Source organism: Aquarana catesbeiana, linkage group LG08 (genome assembly GCF_042186555.1).
Source record: "Aquarana catesbeiana isolate 2022-GZ linkage group LG08, ASM4218655v1, whole genome shotgun sequence".
Classification (NCBI taxonomy): domain Eukaryota; kingdom Metazoa; phylum Chordata; class Amphibia; order Anura; family Ranidae; genus Aquarana; species Aquarana catesbeiana.
Window position 1 is genome coordinate 52,612,882 of NC_133331.1, and position 26,283 is coordinate 52,639,164.

The following is a 26,283-nucleotide window of genomic DNA, read 5'->3' on the forward strand; positions in this document are numbered from 1 at the left end:
AAGAGACACACCCACTCCACACAGGAACAGAGCTGAGGCTGCGCTGGACCTCCCTCCCCTGTCACCTTTTTTCTCTGGGTGTCAGGAAAACTTGTCAGAAGTGACTCATGTTGATAGCAGAGAAAGGAAGCAGCAGACAGAAGTGACACTTAGTGCTTTGGAGTGAGACAAGTACACACTATAGATCAGTGGTTCTCAACTCCATCCCTCAGAACCCACTAACAGGCCAGGTTTGCAAGATAACTGAAATACATCACAGGTGATATCATTTGCTGCTCAGTGATTGCAGTATTCTAGTCTGCATCTCCCCAAAGTAATACTTCAAATCTGGCCTGTTAGTGGGTCCTGAGGACAGGAGTTGAGAACCACTGATATAGAGGGATATTGTTCAGATTTGGCTTTCTTCAGATTTCATGTCTGAGGATTACAACCACTTTAAATTCCCCACATTCACCCAATTCTCAAAGCGATCCCATCATCTCTGCTCAGAATATTTTTACTCAATAGAATTGTTTGCGGATGAAGTCATTCTACGGCACTGATTGATAATGTTTTATTTGGCAGAACAGAGTTTATCTGATGACGGTGATCTGGTATGCCGGGTCTTAGGAGAGACCGATAAATCATAGTCTCTGTTCCTCCTGAACTGCTCCATATTTCATCTTATGTTTTGAAACCCTGTAGCAAGCCCCAAGATCCTTTGGTCATAAAGTACAGCACAGATTTTATTTGTGATGTGCATATTGGCGCGCTGCGGTGGAATTCATTCTGAATGGCGTCCCAAAGCACCTTGCTGCCTGATTTGTGATGTAGTGAAGCTCAAGATGCAGCAACACACTGATTTGTGTTGCCATGTGATGTGATGCTCTGCAAAGCAAGGAAGAGAAAATTAGAGATTGTTTTTAAACCTGTGTGTTTAATGCGCTTTTGCATGCAGTTTTCATGCATTTTGCATTTTTTTTCTCTCTTTAAACCCACTGTGTATAGCTGCTAGCTAAGGAGCGGGTCGGGAAGCTGACCCGGAGCATGGCGATCTCCCGTTCTGAACCCTGCTATAGCCGCGTCACGGGTCCGGGGCTTAGAAATACACTCCGCTTTCAATCTTCTTTTTCCCCGCTGACAGGACGGGCTACGCAGGTTCTGATTGGTCGACGCCGCCCATGTGACAGCGCCGACTGATTCAAATGCTCCTAAACTTACCTTCTGATGGGTAAATTTTGGAGATTAAGCTGCGGGGATTTCTAAGCCCCAGACCCATGGCTAAAGCAGGGCTCAGAATGGGAGATCGCCACACTCCAGATCAATAGGACTGGGGGGGGGGTGGCGAGGGGGTCCTGTGTAAGTTCAGCTTACAGATTTGTAATGATGACATATCAGCTGTCAGCGGTTTCCCCACTGACAGCTAAATGTAAAAAAAAAAAAGAATTGCCAGCAAAAAAAAAAAAAAATCGGGAAAATCGGATTTGGTATGGATTTGAAGAGGAACCCCACGCAATTTTTTTTTTAAAATGCCGTGGGGTCCCCCCAAAATCCATACCAGACCCCTTTTCGAGCATGCAGCCCGGCAGATCAGGAAAGGGAGGGGACGAGTGAGCAAACTATGGTATAGATATTGGAATTTTTTTACACTACTAATGGTGGTGATCAGCAACTAATAATGGGACTGTGATAAATAGGGTGGCTGGCAATTTGACACTGACCCCAAAACAACCCCCCCCCACCCCAGGTATGGTTCAGGAGGTGCTTTGAGGTCAGTGTCAACTTGGCCACCACACTATTTATCGCAGTCCCATTATAAGTTGTTGATCACCACCATTAGTAGTGTAACAAAAATTCCATTATCTATACCATAGTCTGTAGGCGCTAATATATATTTTTTTATCAAACCGATGTAGTAGAATACATTTTGACCACAATTTAGAAAGAAATTAGATTTTTTTTAAAAATTTTATTGGATATGTTTTATAGCAGAAAGTAAATTTTTTTTTTTTTTTTTTTTTCAAAATTTTCGGTATTTTTTGTTTAATTAGCAAAATATAAAAAAATCCAGCGCTGATCACAAAACACCAATAGAAAGCTCTATTTTTATGAAAAAAATTATAAAAATATAGTTTGAGTACAGCGCTGCATGACTGTGCAACTGCCAGTTAAAGTAGCGCAGTGCTAAATAGGAAAAAATGGCCTTGTCACGAAGGGGGTAAAATCTTCTGTAGCCCAAGTGGTTAAAGATCAACAAAAGTAGAAATGAATGGGACTTTTCATGTACCAAACATTCCCAAAATGTTCATTAAAAGGATAACAATGTTATTTTAAAAAAAAAAAAAAAAAAAAAAAAGTTACATGAAGCTTACACTATTATCCAAAATCACATTAAATATCCACGAGGAATTATATATTATCATAAATCAGAGAAATAAATGGAAGAAAACTCAAAATGACGGGATCTCAGGATGACACCAGCATTCTCAAGGCTGTGGGTACCGGGTGGTATATTGGTGCACTGCAGGAGCTCACAATGGGAACTGCACCAACAGATATTAACTGATCACTAATAAAGTCACCACAAGAGGGAGCCCAAGGGTTGGTAAGCTCCATAAGGGCTTTGTAGCTTGAAGGGGAGCTTGAATGTAAAATGATTACAGAGCAATCACAGCCTGAGCCTCTTTCTTGGACATTTAAACAATTCAAGGACCCATTTACATCTTTGCTGTGCATTTTAAGGCATATGTGATGAGTGTGCGTTAACTCGCACAGTTACATGCATGTGTTACATGCTCCTTTTTTGGTTCATGCAACACAATCATCACATAGGCATTAAATGCACCACAAAGATGTAAATGAGTCCTACGTGTGCCTAGAGCCGATTTAATGTAATATCTGTACTGCCAGTGCATCACAACGCAGCACAACGAAAATCAATGCGTTGCTACACCTCGTGCTTCACTACAAAAAACATCAGGCACAAAGTGGCTTTGGGACGCCATTCAGAATGAATGCCCCCCGCAATGCACCAATATGCATATGGTACTATAACGCAACGCAACAGTGTGTATCTGGCCTAAGGAAAGGAAAAGTCTATTACCTAATATACTACAGATATTGGAGGCAGGATCTCTGAATGAAGGATGAGCGGATGAATGATAGAGCCACCCCCCTCCATTCACAGAAGCTGTAGTACAACCTTTATGAATGGAGGAGCGGGGCAGAAAGGACGGGCATAGTCAAACTTTATTGATGTGAGCCTGGGACAGCACCATAGTTGCATTAACCCCTGCAGCATCAGAAGATTACAGCGACAGAAGTGATGGAGAGGTTAAATTGTTTCTAAACCCAGGAGCCTGCATTCACTATATCTGGTCTCCCACAGTACACAGAACATGAAAATACAAAAGATTTAGTAAATATAAACTGCTAAATACCTTTTCTCATCAGCAGTTTATAGCAGTCTTGTGACTTCTATCAGTGTTTGGTTAAAGCTTGTAGGAGGAGTTCTCATTCTCCTCTGACTGTCCTATGAGTCTGCAAGGCCCCCTTACCCTCTGTCTGGACAGTGCTGATTGGCCCTGTTCTGATCACATGCACCCTCCCAAGAAAAAATAAAAAAACTCTCTAGCAATACACACCAAACTGAGCATGTGCAGAGTGCCTCCAAGGCTCTGTTTTATCAGAAGATGGATTGGGGACGGTGGAAGAAGGGAAGGATCAGAGAAGACAGGATCAAACACCCTTTTTACACAGTGCAGAGGATTAACCCCTTAGGTTCCACAGTGAGTATAACAAGCATGCTTTACTGCATATACAGACTGATTTTACTGTTGTGGGCTTACTAACACTTTAAGAATAGAGGAGTATTTTCACTAACAGAAGAGGAATCACCACAAGGGACAGTTCCTACACACTGTAGCTTATGTCCCTTGTGCTGAATTTTCTGTGTTTTTATTTTAGATAAACTTCGATTTTAAGTCTAGTTTTACATTATAGCATATCGGAATCTCACACACAATCACATGCATTCCCAACACAAGACAGAAATGCGCTGCTCTTTAGCAGACACATGGGGGTGCTGTAGGGTTTGCGCTTGTTATTCCCTTCTCTCTCCCCACTTAGCCAGGTGCTGATCTATCCAACTTGCTGCAGCTTCTAATGTACACTGTGAGAAGCTCACAGTGTGCAGTGAAATCAGAGTAAGCCATTTCAGTTCAGGAGAGGAGACGGTACAACTGTGCAAGACTGAAGGGAAGGCCTGAGGACAGACTTAGGGGGGAACCTGTGGCTTTGCACAGGACAAGTCCACTTAACCACTTCTGGACCGCCCACTGTCGTTATACGTCGGCTGTTTAACCCCGGTACCCTCTTCTTCAGTGAGCGGCCCGGTTTAAGATAAAAATGGTCTCTGCGGCGGATTCGCAGTGAGATCACTTTTATCGGCGGCGGGAGAGGGCCCCCCCCCCTGCCACCGCGATCCGGTGCCCTCAGCCGTGGCTGAGGCGATCAGATCCTTCCTGTGGCCTGACATGGAGACGAGTGAGGGGAAGATGGCCCCCACCCATATCATTGCATGGCGTCAAAATGTCACTTCCGCCCATAGCTCTTAAAAGGGCCATTAGTTTTTTTTTTATTGCATTTTAATGTAAATATGAGATCTGAGGTCTTTTTGACCCCAGATCTCATATTTAAGAGGTCCTGTCATGCTTTTTTTCTATTACAAGGGATGTTTACATTCCTTGTAATGGGAATAAAAGTGGCACAAACAGTGTAAAAATAAAAAATAAAAAGGTAAAATAAATAAGAAAAAAAAAAAAATTTAAACACACCCTGTCCCGATGAGCTCGCGTGCAGAAGCGAACGCATACGTGAGTAACGCCCAATTATGAAAACGGTGTTCAAACCACACATGTGAGATATCGCTGCGATCGGTAGAGCGAGAGCAATAATTCTAGCCCTAGACCTCCTCTGTAATTCAAAACGTGCAACCTTTAGAATTTTTTAAACGTCGCCTATAGAGATTTTTAAGGGTAAAAGTTTGTCGCCATTTCACAAGCGGGCGCAATTTTGTTTTCAATTATTTTTATTAAGATATTTTTCACATAAAAACATTCCATATCATTGCATTTCAAAAAAACCATATATATATATATAAACATGCCTAACATACATATATATAAAACAAAACGCATAATAACTACAATCAACATAACACATGGATTAATCTCGTAATACCTTCCAAAAATATTAAGGGTATTCCCCCCGTCTCCCCCCTCTCCCAGAGAAAAGGAAGAAAATAAATAAATAAAAATTTAAAAAAATTAAAAAATAAAAATTTCTCTCCCTTCCTGTTTCTCTCCCTTCTTTTAACCCTCCAATTTTTTTTTTTTTGTATATTGCACCCCATACCATTTTCCCCGTATTTTAGTGACTCCCTCTCCCTTATTTCTTGTTCCCGGTTATAATTATCCTTTATCCCATATTTTTATCTCTAATATTTATAGGGGGCGCATATATATATATATATATATATATATATATATATATATATATATATATATATATATATATATATATATATATATATATATATATATATATATATATTGCACAATTTTGAAGCGTGACATGTTGGGTATCAATTTACTCGGCGTCACGTTATCTTTCACAATATAAAAAAAAATATCGGGCTAACTTTACTGTTGTCTTATTTTTTAATTCAAGAAAGTGTATTTTTTCCAAAAAAAGTGCGCTTGTAAGACCGCTGCGCAAATACGGTGTGACAGAAAGTATTGCAACGACTACCATTTTATTCTCTAGGGTGTTAGAAAAAAATGTATAATGTTTGGGGGTTCTAAGTAATTTTCTAGCCAAAAAAAATCTGTTTTTAACTTGTAAACAACAAATCTCAGAAAGAGGCTCGGTCCTTAAGTGGTTAAAAGTGTTAGTTCAACAACAGTGTGATTTATTTGTAATGCCGGTGGGTGTGGATCCATTTTCTATTATGGTGTAAATATTTATTATTATTATATAAAGCGTGTTGGGTGTCTCCATAGCCTGGTACCCGCAGTAGGATACACAGACAATCGTCAGGAATGTTATAGAGCGACTAACGCACAATTTGGACACAATGCTGACACCTTTTACACATACATTACAGGGATGGAAACGTCTTATTAGTGACTTTGATTATAGGTGGTGAGGAATGGACAATGCACTTCATTTATAGTCATGGGTCAGTATAAAATGTCTATATCTGTATATAGGCCACAGAAATAGAACAATGATGTGTCTGCCAACCTAACCTAGAATCATGAAGGAGATGAAGGGGATTGGTTGCTTTGGGCTTGTACTTTATATGATGGTGATCATTGAGGATTGCAGGAAAAGCACATAAAGTGATGGCCGCCGGTCTGGTTTTCTTCTTGAAATAATAAATGGTGAAGAAATGGTATATTATACACCTAAAGTGTATCTATGGTCAATATTTAAAGCTCTATAATAATTTCCACATTGTGTTTCAATAATTTCTCACCTGCTCCTACTCATCTGAATGACCTGGAAGTTTGTAAACTTACTTAGTGAAGATCCCCACACATTTACTTCCTTGAATTCTGTGATACGTGGTCACTATGCCCTGTGGGTAGACACTGCTGTGTCACACATTTCACCGAGCCTGCCTTCTGAACTACAGGGGGCCTGAAAGGAGGAGCTTCAGGAGGCGGAGTCAGTACAGGAATTATTGCTTGCAGGAAGCAAGGTACCATGGGATATGTAGTCATTGGAAATGGAGGAGAAGCTGCAAAGCATGCTGGGAATCCAGGAAGTTGTGGAAAGAGAAGATTAGAAGAAAGGCAGCACTCACAGCATGAACGTTTCTTCTTTTTCCAATGCAAAACTTGTTTATTTTGCTGTTATAGTGCTGATGTTATCAAATCAAAGTGTATGCTGTGACCATAGAACTCCTTTAACAATTCTAGAACCGAACAATGTCACACTGACACTTGGGGGTCCCAGAACAATGACACACTGACATTTGGGGGTCCCAGAACAATGTCACACTGACACTTGGGGGTCCCAGAACAATGTCACACTGACACTTGGGGGTCCCAGAACAATGACACACTGACACTTGGGGTCCCAGAACAATGGCACACTAACAATCGGGGTCCCAGAACAATGACACACTGACACTTGGGGATCCAGAACAATGACACACTGACACTTGGGGTCCCAGAACAATGTCACACTGACACTTGGGGTCCCAGAACAATGTCACACTGACACTTGGGGTCCCAGAACAATGTCACACTGACACTTGGGGTCCCAGAACAATGTCACACTGACACTTGGGGATCCAGAACAATGACACACTGACACTTGGGGGTCCCAGAACAATGTCACCCTGACACTTGGGGGTCCAGAACAATGTCACCCTGACACTTGAGGGTCCAGAACAATGACACACTGACACTTGGGGGTCCAGAACAGTGACACACGGACACTTGGGGGTCCAAAACAATGACACACTGACACTTGGGGTCCCAAAACAATCTCACGCTGACACTTGGGGTCCAGAACAATGACACACTGCCACTTGGGGATCCAAAACAATGACACACTGACACTTGGGGTCCCAAAACAATCTCACCCTGACACTTGGGGATCCAGAACAATGTCACACTGACACTTGGGGATCCAGAACAATGACACACTGACACTTGGGGATCCAGAACAATGTCACACTGACACTTGGGGATCCAGAACAATGACACACTGACACTTGGGGTTCAGGGTCCAATATTTTTCGGTGTTACACTTGGTGCCCCTTGCAGAGTCAGCACACCCCGTATCCCGGTCATTGTATGGGAACTCGTCCTGTGTGCTGACATTCAGACTCCACCGTCCTGGGAATCTGAGGAACATTGTAAGTGAAATGTCACAGACAATAACACAATCACAGATTCATGCGAATTCCTTTTTCCTGAATACAAAACTTACAGCAACTCATATATATCAGTGTGTACTTTACATCCTGCGGTTTCCAAGGAAACAGAGGTCAGGGCCCCTCCTCCGGGGCCCCTTGTAGAACAGACCAGAAATAGTTGAAAATGGTCCATTTCCTGCCAGTTCTCAATGAGACAATTCCCAGCCGGTGCAGTCCACTGACTTCAGTATAGAGGGCAATCAATGTGTTACAATGTATCCCGGGATGATGGAACCGGCGCCGAGTCATGTGCAATACAGACAGTGATTATGTCACCTGCAATTTATTATTATCACTATACAGAAATGTTTCTTGTGATATGAAGGACATAATCCAAACATCATGAGCAGAGAACATCTTCTCTGCACCAGAAGAGCTTACACTCTAATATCCCACCACAGTCACACACTTATTATTATACATTTATATAGCTCTGACATATTCTGTAGTGCTGTACAGAGAACACTGAGCCAGTCATATCAGTCTCTGCACCAGAGGAGCTTACACTCTAATGTCCCACCACAGTCACATTCTATTTTTACACATTTATATAGCTCTGACATATACCGCAGTGCTGTACAGAGAACACTGAGACAGTCACACCAGTCTCTGCAGGAGCTAGCACTATGCCACTCCGCATTTATTATACTATAGTACCTCTTTAAGGTAATTGCTGTGACAATATTTTATTAGTATAATCTGGAAGAACGGTAATTATTTCAGGCGTTTTCTGATCTTTAATTTGTATGGGAGTGATTTGATTGGGATAATACCTTATAATACATTATAACAATGTCATTTCTGATCTCGCCAGGTCACTGTTGCAATGTAATCTTATAATAATAACTGCCTGTGAAATTCAGTGGAAGTAATATAATGTTCTAAGGAGTGTTGGGCAATAGGGAGGCTCTGATTTTTACCCGGAACATTCACATGTCATCTAGGTGTAGGATATGATAGAAAGGGCTTCTTATTGCACTTTAAGGGATTGTCCTCACATGTGGTGGCAGGTGCCACCCCTCTGAAAAGCAATTTGCGTTGGATTGTTTTTTAGAGGCGTTTGACAGGCAGTGAAGAGACAATGGGGTCGATTTACTAAAACTGGAGAGTGCAAAATCTGGTGCAGCTCTGCACAGAAACCAATCGGCTTCCAGGTTTTATTGTCAAAACTTAACCACTTCAGCCCTGGAAGAATTTACCCCCTTCCTGACCAGAGCACTTTTTGCGATTTGGCACTGCGTCGCTGTAACTGACAATTGCGCGGTCGTGCGATGTTGCACCCAAACAAAATTGACGTCCTTTTTTTCGCACAAATAGAGCTTTCTTTTGGTGGTATTTAATCACCTCTGCAGTTTTTAGTTTTTGCTCTATAAACAAAAAAAGAGCGACAATTTTGAAAAAAAAGCAATATGTTTTACTTTTTGCTATAATAAATATCCCCCAAAAATATATTAAAAAAATGTCTTTCTCAGTTTAGGCCGATATGTATTCTTCTACATATTTTTGGTAAAAAAAAAAAAAATAAATAAAAAAATCGCAAAAAGCGTATATTGATTGGTTTGCACAAAAGTTATAGCGTCTACAAAATAGGGGATAGATTTATGGCATTTTTATTATTTTTTTTACTAGTAATGGCGGCGTTCTGCGATTGTTATCATGACTGCGACATTATGGCGGACACATCGGACACTTTTGACACTATTTTGGGACCATTGTCATTTATACAGCGATCAGTGCTATAAAAATGCTCTGAATACTGTGTAAATGACATTGTCAGGGAAGGGGTTAAACACTAGGGGGCGATCAAAGGGTTAAGTGTGTCCTAGGGAATGATTCTAACTGTGGGGGGGATGGGCTACCTAGGACATGACAGCGATCACTGCTCCCGATGATAGAGAACAGTAGATCCCTGTCATGTCACTAGGCAGAACAAGGAAATGCCTTGTTTACATAGGCATCTCCCCGTTCTGCTGCTCTGTGACATGATCGCAGGACACCGGCGGACATCGAGTCCGCAGGCGCAGTCACGGAGCACGCCGCAGGCATGCGCATGCCCACAATGCTGTTTCTTAAAGGGGATGTACCTGTACGCCCATTTGCGCAGCCGTGCCATTGTGCCAACGTATATCGTCGCGCGCTGGTCGGCAAGTGGTTAATTGAACAAGCTGAAGTTAGAAGCTGATTGGTTACCATGCACAGCTACACCAGATTCTGAGTGCCTCAGTTTCAGTAAATCTCCCCCTGTGTGTCACCACCTCGCTGCCTATTTTTACCCTATAAAGGCTGAAGGTGTCAGGAAAACTTGTCAGAAGTGATTCATGCTGATAGCAGAGGAATGAAGCAGCAGACAGAAACGACACTTAGTGCTCTGGACTGAGACAAGTACACACTATAGAGGGATATGCTTTGTTCATATTTCATGTCTGAGGTTTACAACCACTTTAATGTTTATCGATTGTTTACAGTAAAGGAAATCATCTGCGTGACGTTTCTGCAATATTTTCACCAAAACAATCGAAATTGAACAAAAAAAAATAAGCAATAATGTTTCTTTTGTGATCATACATTGGAAAGTTTGGTTTTGAATTTCTGTTTCTCTGGATCTGAGCGGCCGGAGATGTAAGAGACTGAACTTGACAGACATTAGACTTTTTTCATCCATAGGTATGTAACTGGAGACCGCCCGATCGCTGAGATTTTCCAACAAGCTTTCATTGATTGAGTTGTGCTGAAAAACAGACGAAGGGGCCGTCCCCTAGATATGACCGCATCATCAAAACACCAAAAATCAAATGGTTACACCTGTTGCCGTCAGTTTCGGACATTTGGATGTTTGAATTGAAATATCCCACTTCTTAAGACTGATTTTTTTACATCTATGGGTAGCCCAGTCTGTGTGAGCCTTAAACTGGCCATACACTATGCAACCTGATTGTACAATCTCGGTACATTCTTCCTTAGATTTACAAAAACTGTAATATGTGGATGAACCTTTAATGATTCTTTCAGTTTTTGTATCAAATAAAACAGGTCCTAGCACTACATCACTGATGGTAGAGCTAAAGAATATTGTACAATCAGATTGCATATCCCCCAGACAACAGCTGGCTGTGTTTAGCTACGGGACACACATATATCAGACTCAGGTCGATGTGCCGCCACAGCCCTCATAAACACATTGTGCGTCCTTATTCCAAGGGTAGGGGTAGAGTCTTATTTAAGAATGTGCAATCTGGGGCCCTTTGGCTTTTTTTTTTAATTGGCCCCTGGGGACCCAACATACACTAATCTTTGTTTTCCTATTGCCCAGTAATAACACTGATTTCTAGCAGTCTTGTGTAATATCTCTCCCGTCTGTGACTGTCTCCTGCAGCTTGTCCCGGTTTTCCAACAAATCCTATAGCATGTTCACAGTCTTCTACAAGTAAATATGCCTGCAGTCTCTGACCATCTCCTGTATCATGTCTGTAGTCTCTGACCATCTCTTGCAGCATGCCTGTAGTCTCTGACCATCTCTTGCAGCATGCCTGTAGTCTCTGACCATCTCTTGCAGCATGTCTGTAGTCTCTGACCATCTCTTGTAGCATGTCTGCAGTCTCTGACCATCTCCTGTATCATGTCTGCAGTCTCTGACCATCTCTTGCAGCATGCCTGTAGTCTCTGACCATCTCTTGCAGCATGCCTGTAGTCTCTGACCATCTCTTGCAGCATGTCTGTAGTCTCTGACCATCTCTTCTAGCATGTCTGCAGTCTCTGACCATCTCCTGTATCATGTCTGCAGTCTCTGACCATTTCCTGTATCATGTCTGTAGTCTCTGACCATCTCCTGTAGCATGCCTGTAGTCTGACCATCTCTTGTAGCATGCCTGTAGTCTCTGACCATCTCTTGCAGCATGCCTGTAGTCTCTGACCATCTCTTGTAGCATGCTTGTAGTCTCTGACCATCTCTTGCAGCATGCCTGTAGTCTGACCATCTCTTGTAGCATGCCTGTAGTCTCTGACCATCTCTTGCAGCATGCCTGTAGTCTCTGACCATCTCTTGTAGCATGCTTGTAGTCTCTGACCATCTCTTGTAGCATGTCTGCAGTCTCTGACCATCTCCTGTATCATTCCTGTAGTCTCTGACCATCTCTTGTAGCATGCCTGTAGTCTCTGACCATCTCTTGTAGCATGTCTGCAGTCTCTGACCATCTCCTGTATCATGCCTGTCGTCTCTGACCATCTCTTGCAGCATGCCTGTAGTCTCTGACCATCTCTTGTAGCATGCTTGTAGTCTCTGACCATCTCTTGCAGCATGTCTGTAGTCTCTGACCATCTCTTGTAGCATGTCTGCAGTCTCTGACCATCTCCTGTATCATGTCTGCAGTCTCTGACCATCTCTTGTAGCATGTCTGCAGTCTCTGACCATCTCCTGTATCATGCCTGTAGTCTCTGACCATCTCTTGTAGCATGTCTGCAGTCTCTGACCATCTCCTGTATCATGCCTGTAGTCTCTGACCATCTCTTGTAGCATGTCTGCAGTCTCTGACCATCTCCTGTATCATATCTGCAGTCTCTGACCATCTCTTGTAGCATGTCTGCAGTCTCTGACCATCTCCTGTATCATGCCTGTAGTCTCTGACCATCTCTTGTAGCATGCTTGTAGTCTCTGACCATCTCTTGCAGCATGTCTGTAGTCTCTGACCATTTCATGCAGCCTGTCTTTAGTCTCTGACCATCTCTTATTGCAGGTCTAAAACATCTGACAGCTTTCTGTAGCATTACCTTTACTGAATAGCTCGGAGCATAGAACGGCTCTGCACTTGTTTCATAGAATCCTGGAAATGCCGGATTAAGATCGTGAGGGGGGGGAGGTTCAATCGAGATCTTGATTTTTTAACGATTAATCGTGCAGCTCTACTGTGCACAACACATTGCCCTATGGCAACCACTGAGGGCTGTGTGCATGAGCTATATACAGTGGGGAAAATAGTTATTTGATCCCCTGTAGCTTTACACCTTGGCGTTCTGTTTTGCGGGTGGAATCGTCTTGATTCTGCCCGCAAATCATAAATTCCGCAAATCACGGGACACCCTTGCGATCTTCGCTATTTTGAATGGCACCAAATCGCGGCACGATTTTGTCTCCCGACGAATCGCGGTAAAAACGCGCAAACAGAAGTGCGGGACGCCCAAAAGTTCTTGTACTTTTTTTGGGTGTCCCGCTATTCTGTTTGTGCATTTTACCGCGATTCGTCAGGCAACAATCGTGGCAAAATCACGCTCTGATTTGGTGCCTTTTAAAATAGCAGGGATCCCGTGATTTGCAGCGTTTCTGAATCACGGCGATTCCACCCACAAAACGGAACGTTAAGGTGTGAATGGAGCCTAAATGATAGAGACCGAATATCAACCAAAAATCCAGAAAAAAAAACACATAAAACACAGACTATAAATGGAGTTGCAGTTCAGTGAGTAAAATATGTATTTGATCCCCAAGCAAAACATGTCTTAGTACTTGGTGGAGAAACCCTTGTTGGCAATCACAGAGGTCAGACGTCTCTTGTAGTTGGTGACCTGGTTTGCACACATCTCAGGAGGGATTTTGGTCCACTCTTCTTTACAGATCTTCTCTAAATCCTTATGGTTTCTTGGCTGTCGCTTGGAAGTTTCAGCTCCCTCCATAAATTTTCTATAGGATTAAGGTCTGGAGACTGACTAGGCCACTCTATGATCTTAATGTGCTTTTTCATGGGCCACTCCTTTGTTGCCTCGGTGGTATGTTTTGGGTCATTGTAATGCTAGAAAACCCATTCATGACCCATCTTCAGTGTTCTGGCTGAGGGAAGAAGGTTCTAATCCAAGATTTTACAATATATTTCCATAATATACCGTCCATTGGCCCCTCAATGTGGCAAAGTTGGCCTGTCCCTTTAGCAGAGAAACAGCCTGAAAGCATCATGTTTCCACCTCCGTGCTTGATTGTAGGGATGGTGTTCTTAGGGTCATAGTCAGCATTTTTCTTCCTCCAAACACGGCGAGTCAAGTTAATGCCAAAGAGCTCAATTTTGGTCTCATCTAACCACAGCACTTTCTCCCAATCCTTCTCTAAATCATTTAGATGTTCATTGGCAAACTTCAGACGGGCCTGTATATGTGCCTTCTTGAGGAGGAGGACCTTGTGGGCGCTGCAGGATTTCAATCCATGGTAGTGCATTGGGTTACCAATGGTTTGTTGGGTGATTGTGGTCCCAACTATCTTGAGATCATTCAAGCTCCTCCAGTGCAGTTCTGGGCTGATCCCTCACTTTTCTCATGACCATCCTTACCCCATGAGGGGAGATCTTGCATGGAGCTCCAGACCGAGGGCAATGGATGGTTATTTTGTATTTCTTCTATTTGCAAATAGTCACTCCAACAGTTGTCTCCTTCTCACCAAGCTTCTTGCTGATGGTCTTGTAGCCCATTCCAGCCTTGTGCAGGTCTACAATCTTGTCCCTGACATCCTTTGATGGCTCTTTGGTCTTGCCCATGATGGTGGGTTTGGATGAAGAAAGAGATTCTATGGACAGGTGTCTTTTATACACATAACGAGTTGTTCGGAGAACCTTCTTAAATTAACAGGACTAATCTGTGTACCACATGAGCACATATTGTAGTTAGTCTGTGGGAGCCAGAATTATTGTTGGTTGGTTAGGGATCAAATACTTATTTTACTCACTGAACTGCAACTCAATTTATAACATTTGTATTGTGTGTTTTCTGGATTTTTTGTTGATATTCTGTTTCTATCATTTAAATTACACCTATGATAAAAATTCTAGACCCTTCATTTCTTTGTAAGTGGGCAAACTTACACAATCTGCAGGGGATCAAATAATTATTTCCCGCACTGTTAAGGCGGACTTGTCATATATATATTTATCCATGCATGCTGAGTAATGTGTCCGTGTGACACTTCCATGGATGTATTACCCCTCACAGAGATCACAGTACTCCATCTGACAATGCCTTCATCTGCTTTTCTCATCAGTAGCACAGCACCATCTTTGCTCAGGAATCATCCAGGGTCACCATCTTCTTCCTGGACTGAGATGCCGGCTTAGAAAAGACACAGCCATGTAAATCCTAATGCTTGGGTGTGTTAACAAATCTCTGACACAGATCAACCTCTGCTGCAGTCTCTAACCTTGAGAGTTGCCACTAGGTTACAATGTTGCAGTCTGATCACTGAGAGGGAGAGACTAAGGAAATGCTTCCTCCTGCCTGCAGCAGACTGATGGCATCTTAGGCAAAGTCACTGACTGGAGACTTGTAAAGTCAGTGACTTTAATGATGACAATAAGCTGTGATGTGCAATGACCTGCTGGGGGAAAAGCGATGACTCTAATCTGTAATTATTACCTCCTGGGAGGGGGGGGGGTGTAGTAGCCCTTTCTGCCTCCCCAGCTACCTGGATCGGCTCCCTCTCCACCCCTCCCCGGCCCGGCCCAGGCTCTGCTGGAACGTGTCTGAGGCTGCAGAACATTCTCTGCCCCCTCCCTCCCTCCCGTTCTGCTGGCTTGTGTTTTTGTCAAGCGACACAGCTGCAGTTGTGTGTTTTTCCCCCTCTCGGCTCATTATGTAATCGCAGCGATATGAGGTGACAACGCTGGAGAGTTCTCATTTGTGGCAAATGTTTTAAAGAGGACAAAAAAAAGGAGCCAAGACACAGGGCAGAGGGGCAGCCCGACATCGGGGGATCAGCTGAGAGGTAACCGGAGGAAGCCTGGGGATGGGGATGAATAGGGATTGTTATCTGTACCATGTTCTCCATCAACTTTCTGTGAACTCGTGTCGGAAACGCTCTCGCTGAACTCTGCTTTGCTTCGGGACGAGAAGAAATTTGATGGAATTTTCTGTATCTTTTTTTCATTGTAAGCTTAGTAGGATAATTAGATGGGTTCAAATCTTACTTTGGAATTGTTTGAAATATCATCCTGTGTGTGACCGGCATTCTGAAGAATTGAGCGACTTGGAGTTGAGTACTTTGATAACACAGTTGATAATTTTCATTTGTAATCACAGTTAAATTATGAGTACAAGCATTTGGGGGTTCATCCCTTCTTCACCTCCTTGGCAGTACTAAAGTACACTCCAAAAGCTTTTCACATAAATTTAAATAATAAAAAAGGTTCATTTTAAAAAAAATTGCAATAAAAATGTTTTTTTTTCTATTTGTTTTTCTTTTCTCAGTTTTTTCCATTTTTTTTTTTTGTAATTTTTTTTTCTATTTTTATCCTCTTCTCTAACTTTTTCTGTTTTTTCTCTCTCTCTTCTATATTTTAATTTAAAAGAAAAATTGCATTCTTTTTTTCTCTTATTTCTAACTTTTTTCTTTTTTTCTCTTCTCTATTTGGAAAATATTTTTCCCTTCTATATTTAACATTTTTTTTTTCTCTTCTCTATTTTTTTTATATTTTTTACATTTTATTTCTATTTTTTCCTCTTTTCTAGGTCTTTTTTTATATTTTTTACCCTTTTTTAAATATTTTTTTCTCTTCTCTAACTTTTTTCTTTTTTTATTTATTTCAATTATATATATTTTAAAGGGACAATTTTTGTTTAAAAAAAAAAAAAAAAAGCTACATATGTAAACGGTGTTCAAACCACACATGTGAGGTATCGCCGCGATCGTTACAGTAAGAGCAATAATTCTAGCACAAGATCTCCTCTGTAACTGTAAACTGGTAAGCTGTAGAAATTGTTAAAGCGTCGCCTGTGGAGTTATTTAAGTACGCAGTTTGTCACCATTCCACGAGCGTGCACAATTTAAAAGCATGACATGTTGTTAGGTATCGATTTACTCGGCATAACATTATCTTTCACGTTATACAAAAAAATTGGGCCAACTTTACTGTTTTCTTATTTTTTAATTAAAAAAAGTGTATTTTTTCCCCCCAAAAAATTGCGTTTGTAAGACCGCAGCGCAAATACGGTGTGACATAAAGTATTGCAATAATCTCTATTTTATTCTCTAAGGTCTCTGCTAAAAAAAAAATATCTAATGTTTGGGGGTTTTAAGTAATTTTCTAGTAAAAAATAGTGATTTTTAGGTCGTAGATCACTGATCGGCAATCTTTCCCAGAAGTGGGAGAGCGGTTACCTGTCAAAACCAGGTAACCACTCCCCCCCCCCCCCCCAAAAAAAAAAGTGATGCAAACCCATTTTGGGTGGGGCTCCGCTTTAACTTTACCTGTCAGTGGTCATAATGTTATGTCTTATCGGTGTGTAAATTGTTCACACGTTTTTGGCCGGTTCTGCGTTTTTTTTAACTAAGCTGGCGGATTGTCCATACATGCATTATTGGTCTGTTTGGTTCTGAAAATTCAGGACTTGTGCAGAGTGAAATATCGGATTCTTGTTGCCTTTGAGTGTCCCCATTGGAAGATTTCCCCTTCGTTCCTGTTCTGATGACAACAGTAAAAATTTAGTTTTTTTTATCACTTTCAGGCTTAGTGATATCTTCATCTTCACTACAATAAATTGATCTCTTTATAATAGCTGCCTGACATGAAATATTTGAGATTGCAAACAATGTAACGTTATGTTTTCAGCTCTATGTAGGTTGTCAGGGGAAATCTATTCTTGGACGGCGTCTCTGAACACTTCTGGCGGTTTCCCGCACGGCGCACAGTCAATAGAAGCTAATCTTTTTGCGTCTCTGTATTTTCCAGTATCTTTTCATGAGTAATTAGCTGGTGGTGACAGACACGATACATCTTGGTGGTTCTTAGTCTTGCATGTCATTTCCACAACAATGTGACACCGCACAACCCTGCCTGCTGGAAGGAGCATATTCATGGGTGGGAGGTCATTAAAGGATCACTCTGCCCCAAAGTCATATTTTATGTATGCTTTTAGGCGGAGCCTGGAAAGCCGCTGTTTTGGATACTCCAATGGTAAGAGTTTCTTGAAATCTTTTCCGACTCTTTTCTGTGTAGCTGAGAATTTTCATTATTCCTAGTCACCTTTGTGTATTCACTTGTTCACTTGCTGAAGTATAATCTAACTCTATTTTGCCCTCCCTGGTTTCTCAACCTCCCCTTTCCCTGTTTTTATTTTTATTTAAGGCTGGGTTCACACTGCTGCCAGCTGCGGCAGGGGGTCCGGTGCCTCCTTGTTCTCTGTTTCAGGGATGAATCGGGGGTCCAATTTTTGCCTGAATTGAGTCCTGAAACAGAGCCAAAGACGCACAAGACCCCTGTGCAATCCACTCTGGAAATACATGAACCCGCTCCCATACCTCCCAACTTTTAGAGATAGGAATGAGGGACACCTATCAGCAAAAGTATGCAAGCATAGGACACACCCCTTGCCACACCCCCTTAAAGCGGGGTTCCACTCAAATTTTTAACTTAATCTTACCCGCTTCAGTTAATTGCATAGATGTTCAAATGCCGCACTAAATTTTTTTTTATCGCTGTAATTACCTTTATATTGTACTTTATTGTGGCACTTCCTGTCTCTCCTCCCATGGGAGTAGGCGTGTTTATTGCCTTTCCACGGCGCCGCACTGTCTCCTGGGAGCTTAGTGTCAGGCTTCCCAAGATTCAGTGCGGAAACAATGATCATGTGTGTGAACAAGCTGTGAATGAACAGCATTCACCGCATCCAGGAAATCAATGCTTGTGGGCTTCACATGCCCACAAGCAAGATGGAAACAGCCAGCATCACATTTTTAAAGTTATTCTTCAGTACGAAAACAGACAGAGGCGGAAATATTACACCCAAACTGTGAGTATTATTTTGGGGTTAGCAAAGTGTCTCAATGACCTAAAAAAAAAAAAAAAAGATTGGTCGCCGGACTCCCGCTTTAAAGGTGAATTGTACAAAAAAACAGGATTGGTTAAACCCACAATTGCTTTTTTTACCACTACTCTTCCTTTATATTGGCTTTTGGAATTTACAAATGCAGCAATTTAGAAATCAGATGAAAGGTTTAGAACTGGAAAACACTTTTTGATAGATAAAAAGTGCATTTTATATACATCTGTATAGATCAGACCAAAATGAGGGACAAAATGAGAAGGAATGAGGGACAGATGAACATTGCTCCAAATCAGGGACAGTTGGGAGCTATGTGCTCCATAGAGAGCCAGTCACAAGCTCCTGTCATGCGAATTGGATGCAGAATACCCGCATTCAATTTGCACTAGTGTGAACCCAACCTTAAAAGGATCACTAAAGATTTTTTTTTTTTTAAATAACAAACATGTTATACTTACCGCCACTGTGCAGCTCGTTTTGCACAGAGGGGCCAGGAACCTGGTCTTCGGGGGTCCCTCGGCGGCTGTCTCGGGTCCCCCCCCCGCAAGAACTCAACACCTTCATGCGAGCTCCCTCCCGGCGACCATAGCCGCTCACTGTATCCCTTGGCCCTGTCCCCCGGCGTGCCGCATCATTGGATGTGATTGACAGCAGCGCGAGCCAATGGCTGCACTGCGTTCAATCCATCCACTGTATCCAATCAACGCCCAGGCTGAGCGGCAAAGAGGATGTCGGGGTCAAGCGTGGGATTTTCGAGGGGTCAGGTAAGTAAAACGGGGGGCTGGTATTGTCGGATGTTTTTTCACCTTAATGCATAGAATGCATTAAGGTGAAAAAACTTTTACCTTTACAACCCCTTTAAGTGGCTGTAAACCCATATATATATATATATATATATATACACACCCCCCCAGTGAAGTGACTGGCTACAGGTGATACACACAAATTAAACAAATCCTCCTACATAAGTTGTACCTGTTTATGTGCAGTCTTCTTTACAACTTTGCAAAAGTAGGCAGGCATAGGACACACCCCTTGCCACGCCCCCTTAAAGGAGAATTGTACAAAAAAACAAGATTGGATAAACCCACAAGTGCTTTTTTTACCACTACTATTCCTTTATATTGGCTTTTGGAATTTACAAATGCAGCAATTAAGAAATCAGATGAAAGGTTTAGCACTGGAAAACACCTTTTGATAAATAAAAAGTGCATTTTATATACATCTATATAGATCAGACCAAAATGAGGAGCAATGAGGGACAGAGGGACATTGCTCCAAATCAGGGACAGTTTCTCAAAATCAGGGACAGTTGGGAGCTTTGCAACACTGAAGGGAAGGAGGTCAGTATAATGGAACCTATTCATGGTTGATCAATTCTTAAAGGGCTTGTCCACCCAAAAAGTGATATTTTCATTATAGGTGTGGCCTGGTAGGATGAGGCAGCTTCTGTTTGGATACTTCCAACAGTGAGAGCTTCCTGCCATAATTCCTGTATCTGTTCCTGCCCCCTTCCGGGTGTTTTGGGTGTCCCCGCCCACCTTTGTGTGTTCCTGATGCTTTTCTCAAACTTTCCATAAAGATTGCTCATAACTCTCCATAATTAAAAATAATAGCTATTAATTTTATTACTAACAATAATATAATAATAATAATAGCAAGCATAATGTATAATGCAATAATGGTATATAATAATAATAACTAACTATAATAATAATAATCTGTAATGGTGATGAAGGCACGCTCATGGTTAATTCCTCTACAGTAGGCGCAGTGACACAGATTTCCCTGAATGCACATAAAATCTCGATGTGATTGCGAGCGCCGGAGCAGAAGACGGCGATTATCTGTTTCTCACAACCACAACAAGTGTTGCCGGAATGTTTGTATCACTTGCTGTCATTGTGTACACAGAGGCGCAGTGTCTTTGTTGGCGGTGAGCGGATTGGCACACCTCGCTGTTATTAGACATAATTATGCCACCTGCTCCTTCAACAGCTGCTGCGTTCCCTGGAGAATACGCCAAGAGCCGACCGATCTCCGGGGGAAGTGTTTGTATACATAGCGGCGAGCACTGCGCTCTGCAAATAATAAATTATTCTGAATTTAGAACAGATTGCTTGTAACTAGTTAGAGGGATTTGTTTTATTTGGATCCATTTTCACACTTTTAGAGCTCATTCACCCTAGTGGTAAAGCTTTATTTTTATCGCAGATAACACGCAGGGGAGCCGCAGGTGCACCGCGCTGTACAGTGCATATAAAACAAAGCGCAGCAGTGTGAAAGCAGCCTTATAGGGAGCTCAGGGCAGTAAGTGCTCATTTACATTTGCAATTTGGGGGAGGGGGGGCGGTAAAACCCCATAGTTGAGTCGTGTTTTTAGCACACACCCCCAATCACTGGTGTAACATCAGGGGTTGCAGTGCCGAACCTGCTTCATGCTCCAGGGGGCCCATGCAGTCTCCATGTCGCTTTCTGTTTTACACTTGGAAAGAAGGCACAGCAGGGGCGGCATATACTAGAACCAATGTTTTCCATTTTCCTCCTGCAACCGCTGAAAGCCAGCTTCTCCTTCTCTCCCTCCCGCTGGCCCTCAGCAGCTGCAGGAGGAAAATGTTCACTGTGCTATTCAAAATCAAAAATCCGAAATTCTGAACCATTTAAATTCATTGTGGCTCTCAACCAATTACCAAACCATTTAAAGGGGGTGTAAAGCCTCAAGGTTTTTCCACCTTAATGCATTCTATGGCTTTTCTGGCATAACTTCTGTCTCCTAGCTACTGAGTCTGCATAACAGGGACCAGAGCCAGGAATGACTGTAGGGAGAGTCCAAGGGATATAACAAGGTGACTCAGTCCATCCACCTTCATTTATATCTGAAATGTCACTTTTGGGTGGGCTGACCCTTTCCTCCTCCATCACTTTGGCATTTAAAGGTCTTCAGGTGGAGGTGACAGATTTGGGCTGTGCCGGGCGTCGCTGCCATTATAGAGCTGGTGACACTCGGGCAGACACTTGCCAGGCTGTAGATGTGTCATCCTTTGCGTGCGTTCTGATGTCTGATTTCCGCTTGTTGTGTTATGAATGCGGTGCAGATTAATGATCTGTCATATTCTTCCTCCACCCTTTTAATATAAATCAATTTTTTAGAATATTTTTCAGTGAGTGTAATGACGGCTTATTAGAAGGATTTGGAGATTAAAGTGACACCGGCCTCCACCCTGCATTGTGAACGTTTTGTGGCTTTAGCTTTCTCTTATTATGTGAAGGTAAAACTGCACAGAAGCTTTTCACTTTTTATTAAATTGGAGATCCCGGCGTTAAAATTGCTCGCCAATTGCCATGTCGTCTCTATGGCTGTCTCAGCAGGAAAAGTACTGCAGCGTTTTCTAGTAGAACATTGTACAGTACAAGATCGCAATCCACTCCTGTGTGTTTGTTCTGATCCACTATGTTTTTTTTGTTTTTTTTTATGTCTTCTCTTGAATTGCATGATATTACTATTGTTTTATATAGTATGCTGATTTTGGGCCACTACAATTTGTGTACAATGTGATTTTGGTATCTTCATCTGCCCTCCCCTTCTGTTTAGTGCTAGTTAAAAGTATTACTAAACCCAGGACCCTGCATTCACTATATCTGGTCTCCCACAGTACACAAAACATGGAAATGCAATAGTTTTAGTAAACTATAAAGGTCTTGTGACTTCTATCAGTGTCTGGTTAAAGCTTGTAGGAGGAATTCTCATTCTTTCCTGATTGTCCTATGAGGCTGCAGGACCCCTGACCCTCTGTTTGGACAGTGCTGATTGGCCCTGTGCTGATCACATGCACTCTCCCAAGAAAAATAAATGCTCTAGCAATACTGAGCATGTGCAGCTTGTCCCCAAGCCTCTGTACTATCAGGAGATGGTTTGGGGACTCTGAAAGAAGGGGAGGATCAGAGCAGGCAGGGTCAAACGGCCTTTTTACACAATGCAGAGGATTAACCCCTTAGCTTCCACAGTGAATATAACAAGCATGCTTTACTGCATATACAGACTAATTTTACTGTAGTGAGTTTAGTAACACTTTAATATAGTCCTAGTTAGATCCTCCCCACTTCTTCAATGTTCCCTCAGTCAATGTTATTTATCCACAGAGATGGAGCTCAGGAAAGTTATTGTCATCTTATACTTCAAAAGACTGGAAAAAACATCCTCTGAACTGCAATTAGCTAAAGTAAAATTGCATTGGATTCAACTTCTGTGTCTTATTGAAGAGTTAAGCTGCCTGTGGGTGGTATGAAGTTAGCAGGTGACCATACTGTCCAGACAAACCGGGTCTAAGGAGATCTGTCAATGCATAAAGCCGTACTTGAATGCTAACTCTACCTAGAAAGCTTCGGAATATTGAGATTCTAAATAGTAGATCTCAGTGGTGGAATCCAGCAATAAACTTGCACGATTGGCCAATCCATTTCAATACTTGCTGGGATTCCATGTAGTGATGGGGGCACTGGGAAAGCCAGTTTGAAAAGTAGGGGGTGCTGTGTGATTTTGGCTTTGCTTACCTGGGATGGGTAAGGAGGGGGGGGCGGTAGAGACAAGCGATTGAAGCTCGGTTTTACTGCTCCTGACCACACCAGTGTGTAGTCACGAGATACACATGCCGGCGGCACAAATTATACCACCTGTTACCTTCGGGGGACAGTATCACTGCCAAATGCAACCTATTCAAGTGAATGGGGCCACGCCACAACTGTGCGCCAAACGTTAGGCTCGTGGTTGCAGGGCAATAATTGCATACAAATTATTATTTGACTGGCTAAAAATAAGAACATTCAGGTGGCGGTAGTATCGCCTCCTTGATGCCTGGCAGTCGTTGCTCTACTGCCCCCTGAAAAGCGATCCATTGCAGACTTCTTTTCAGCGGGGTGGCAAGGGCTGCCATCTGTGTGAACTACATACGAATGACCCCTGAACTCGGCCTTACTCCTGACCCCCGAACCCTGCATTACATACTACTGACCTCTCAACTCTGTACTACTTACCCCTGCACTCCACGTTACATACTACTGACCTCTAAGTTACTTGCTCCTGATTTTTACTTCTTGCGTTACATACTAATGACCCCTAAACTCAGCCTTACTCCTGATCCCTGAACTCTGCATTACATACTACTGACCTCTCAACTCGGTACTACTTACTCCTGACCTCTGCACTCCACGTTACATACTACTGACCTCTGAGTTACTTGCTTCTGAATTTTACTCTCTGCATTACATACTACTGATGTCTCAATTCATACCCCTGGCCCCTGCACTCCACATTACATACTACTGACGTCTCAATTCTTATCCTTGGCCCCTGCACTCCACATTACATACTACTGACGTCTCAATTCTTATCCTTGGCCCCTGCACTCCACATTACATACTACTGACGTCTCAATTCATACCCCTGGCCCCTGCACTCCACATTACATACTACTGACGTCTCAATTCATACCCCTGGCCCCTGCACTCCACATTACATACTACTGACCTCTCAATTCATACCCCTGGCCCCTGCACTCCACATTACATACTACTGACCTCTGAGCTACTTGCTCCTGATTTTTACTCTCTGCATTACATACTAATGACCCCTGAACTCATCCTTACTTACTCCGAACCCCTGAACTCTGCATTACATACTACTGACATCTCAATTCTGTGTTACTTACCCCTGCACTCCACGTTACTTACTAATGACCTCTGAGTTATCTGCTCCTGATTTTTACTCTCTGTATTACATACTAATGACCTCTGAGTTACCTGCTCCTGATTTTTACTCTCTGAATTACATACTGATCGCCCCTGAAAACTCTTCATTACTTACTGCTGACCCCCGAACTCTGCATTACATACTACTGACCTCTCACTTCTTACCCCTGGCCCCAGCACTCCACATTACATACTAATGGCCTCTGAGTTACCTGCTCCTGATTTTTACTCTCTGCATTACATACTAATGACCCCTGAACTCTTCATTACTTACTCCTGACCCAAAACCTCTGCATTACATACTACTGACCTCTCAACTCTGTAAGCTGTGAATACTGCTGAGTTTAGGGGGACACCCAAACCTCCAACATAATTAAAGGCAGAACCATGATCAGAAAATAATGGAGTTGGAAAAAAAAAAAACACAGCAGGTGATTCCGCCCACTGTCATCTATACATAATTGAAATACAACATCTAGGTGGACTGACCCTTTAAATCCTACGTATGGGTAGCTGTGTCATGTGTTGGCAGTAGCAGCAGATCAGCTGGATGTTGGCAGTGAGAACTCGGTGGAGACGGCCAGCGTTGGGCGTCATGGCAGGGCTGGCATTCAGGCAGTTGAGTGTAGAGCAGTGACAAAGTCTGGATACATTTTGGGTCTAATTAGCAGAAAGAGGAAGGAAGAGATTTGTTCCTCGCCCCCCCCCCCCCGTTCTGTCTTTGATCCCGGCTTGAGTGAGAATGACCCTTTCCTGATTTACTAAATCTCTTCATCCGCGAGTCACTTCCCGTGTCCGTGTGTCTGGCTGTCCACATTCATCGTACAAGCCCCATTCACAGTGACTGACTCCAATGAATGGGGGGTGAAGGACATGCTGTGTGACTGTACAACCTTTACATCTGTATTTGTTTCATCAGAAAAATGATGTTTCATCAGAAAAATGATTAGAGCTGCTCTATATCATTGCTGGGCTTACAGTTTAGCTTCCCCGGCCAGCTTAAAGCAGAACTCCGGGCACAAAAACTTTAATCAAAATAGATTCCTCAACAGCCACTAAGGATAGAAATGCACTTTGTACATGGTGGGCACTTCCGGGTAAGGGGAGCACACACACGCCACGTCTGCTGTGATTAGTCACAGCAGAAGCCAATCAGCAGGTGCCAGCCAATGGGTGTCCGCCAGCACCCGCCAATCTCCGAGGAGACAGGCTGGACCGAGCTCTGAATATGTAAACCATGCAGAGCTCTGTCCTGACAGTGGGATGTGATGGATTTTCTTTCCCTGCAAAAGCAGCCCTTAGTAAAGGCACCACATAGTACACATAAACACTGGCTAGGCACTCATTTAATCCTTTGATCACCCTAGATGTTTAACCCCTTCCCAGCCAGTGTCATTAGTACAGTGACAGTGCATATTTTTATCACTGATCATTTGTTGGAATTCAACATGATTTCATATCATATTTCTGGAGGTTTACTTCCCGGTTTACTTCATCACTGTATTAGTGTCAAAAGTGTCAGATTGGCCGCCGCAATAGCGCAGTCCTGCTATAAGTCGCTGATCGCCGCCATTACTAGTATAAATAAATACATAGAAATTCCAGTATATATATCCCATAGTTTGTAGATGCTATAACTTTTGTGCAAACCAATCAATATACGCTTATCGTGATTTTTAAAAAATATGAAGCAGAATACATATGGGCATAAAATTATGAAGAGATTAGATTTTTTTTATTGGATATGTTTTAGAGCCCTTGCACACTGGGGCGGTTTG

At 42.5% G+C, this 26,283-nt stretch overlaps 1 protein-coding gene and 1 long non-coding RNA gene across 2 annotated transcripts in view; one reads left to right on the plus strand and one right to left on the minus strand.

The window, feature by feature from the left end:
- The window catches only part of ABLIM1 (actin binding LIM protein 1), a 375,358-nt gene that overhangs the window by 200,939 nt on the left and 148,136 nt on the right, over nt 1-26,283 (plus strand). The gene's annotated exons all lie outside the window — the stretch shown is intronic.
- LOC141105758 (uncharacterized) lies at nt 540-25,170 on the minus strand. Its single transcript, XR_012235646.1, has 2 exons — nt 24,995-25,170; nt 540-867 (listed from the first exon to the last, which is right to left on the minus strand). It is a non-coding gene; the product is annotated as an uncharacterized lncRNA (long non-coding RNA).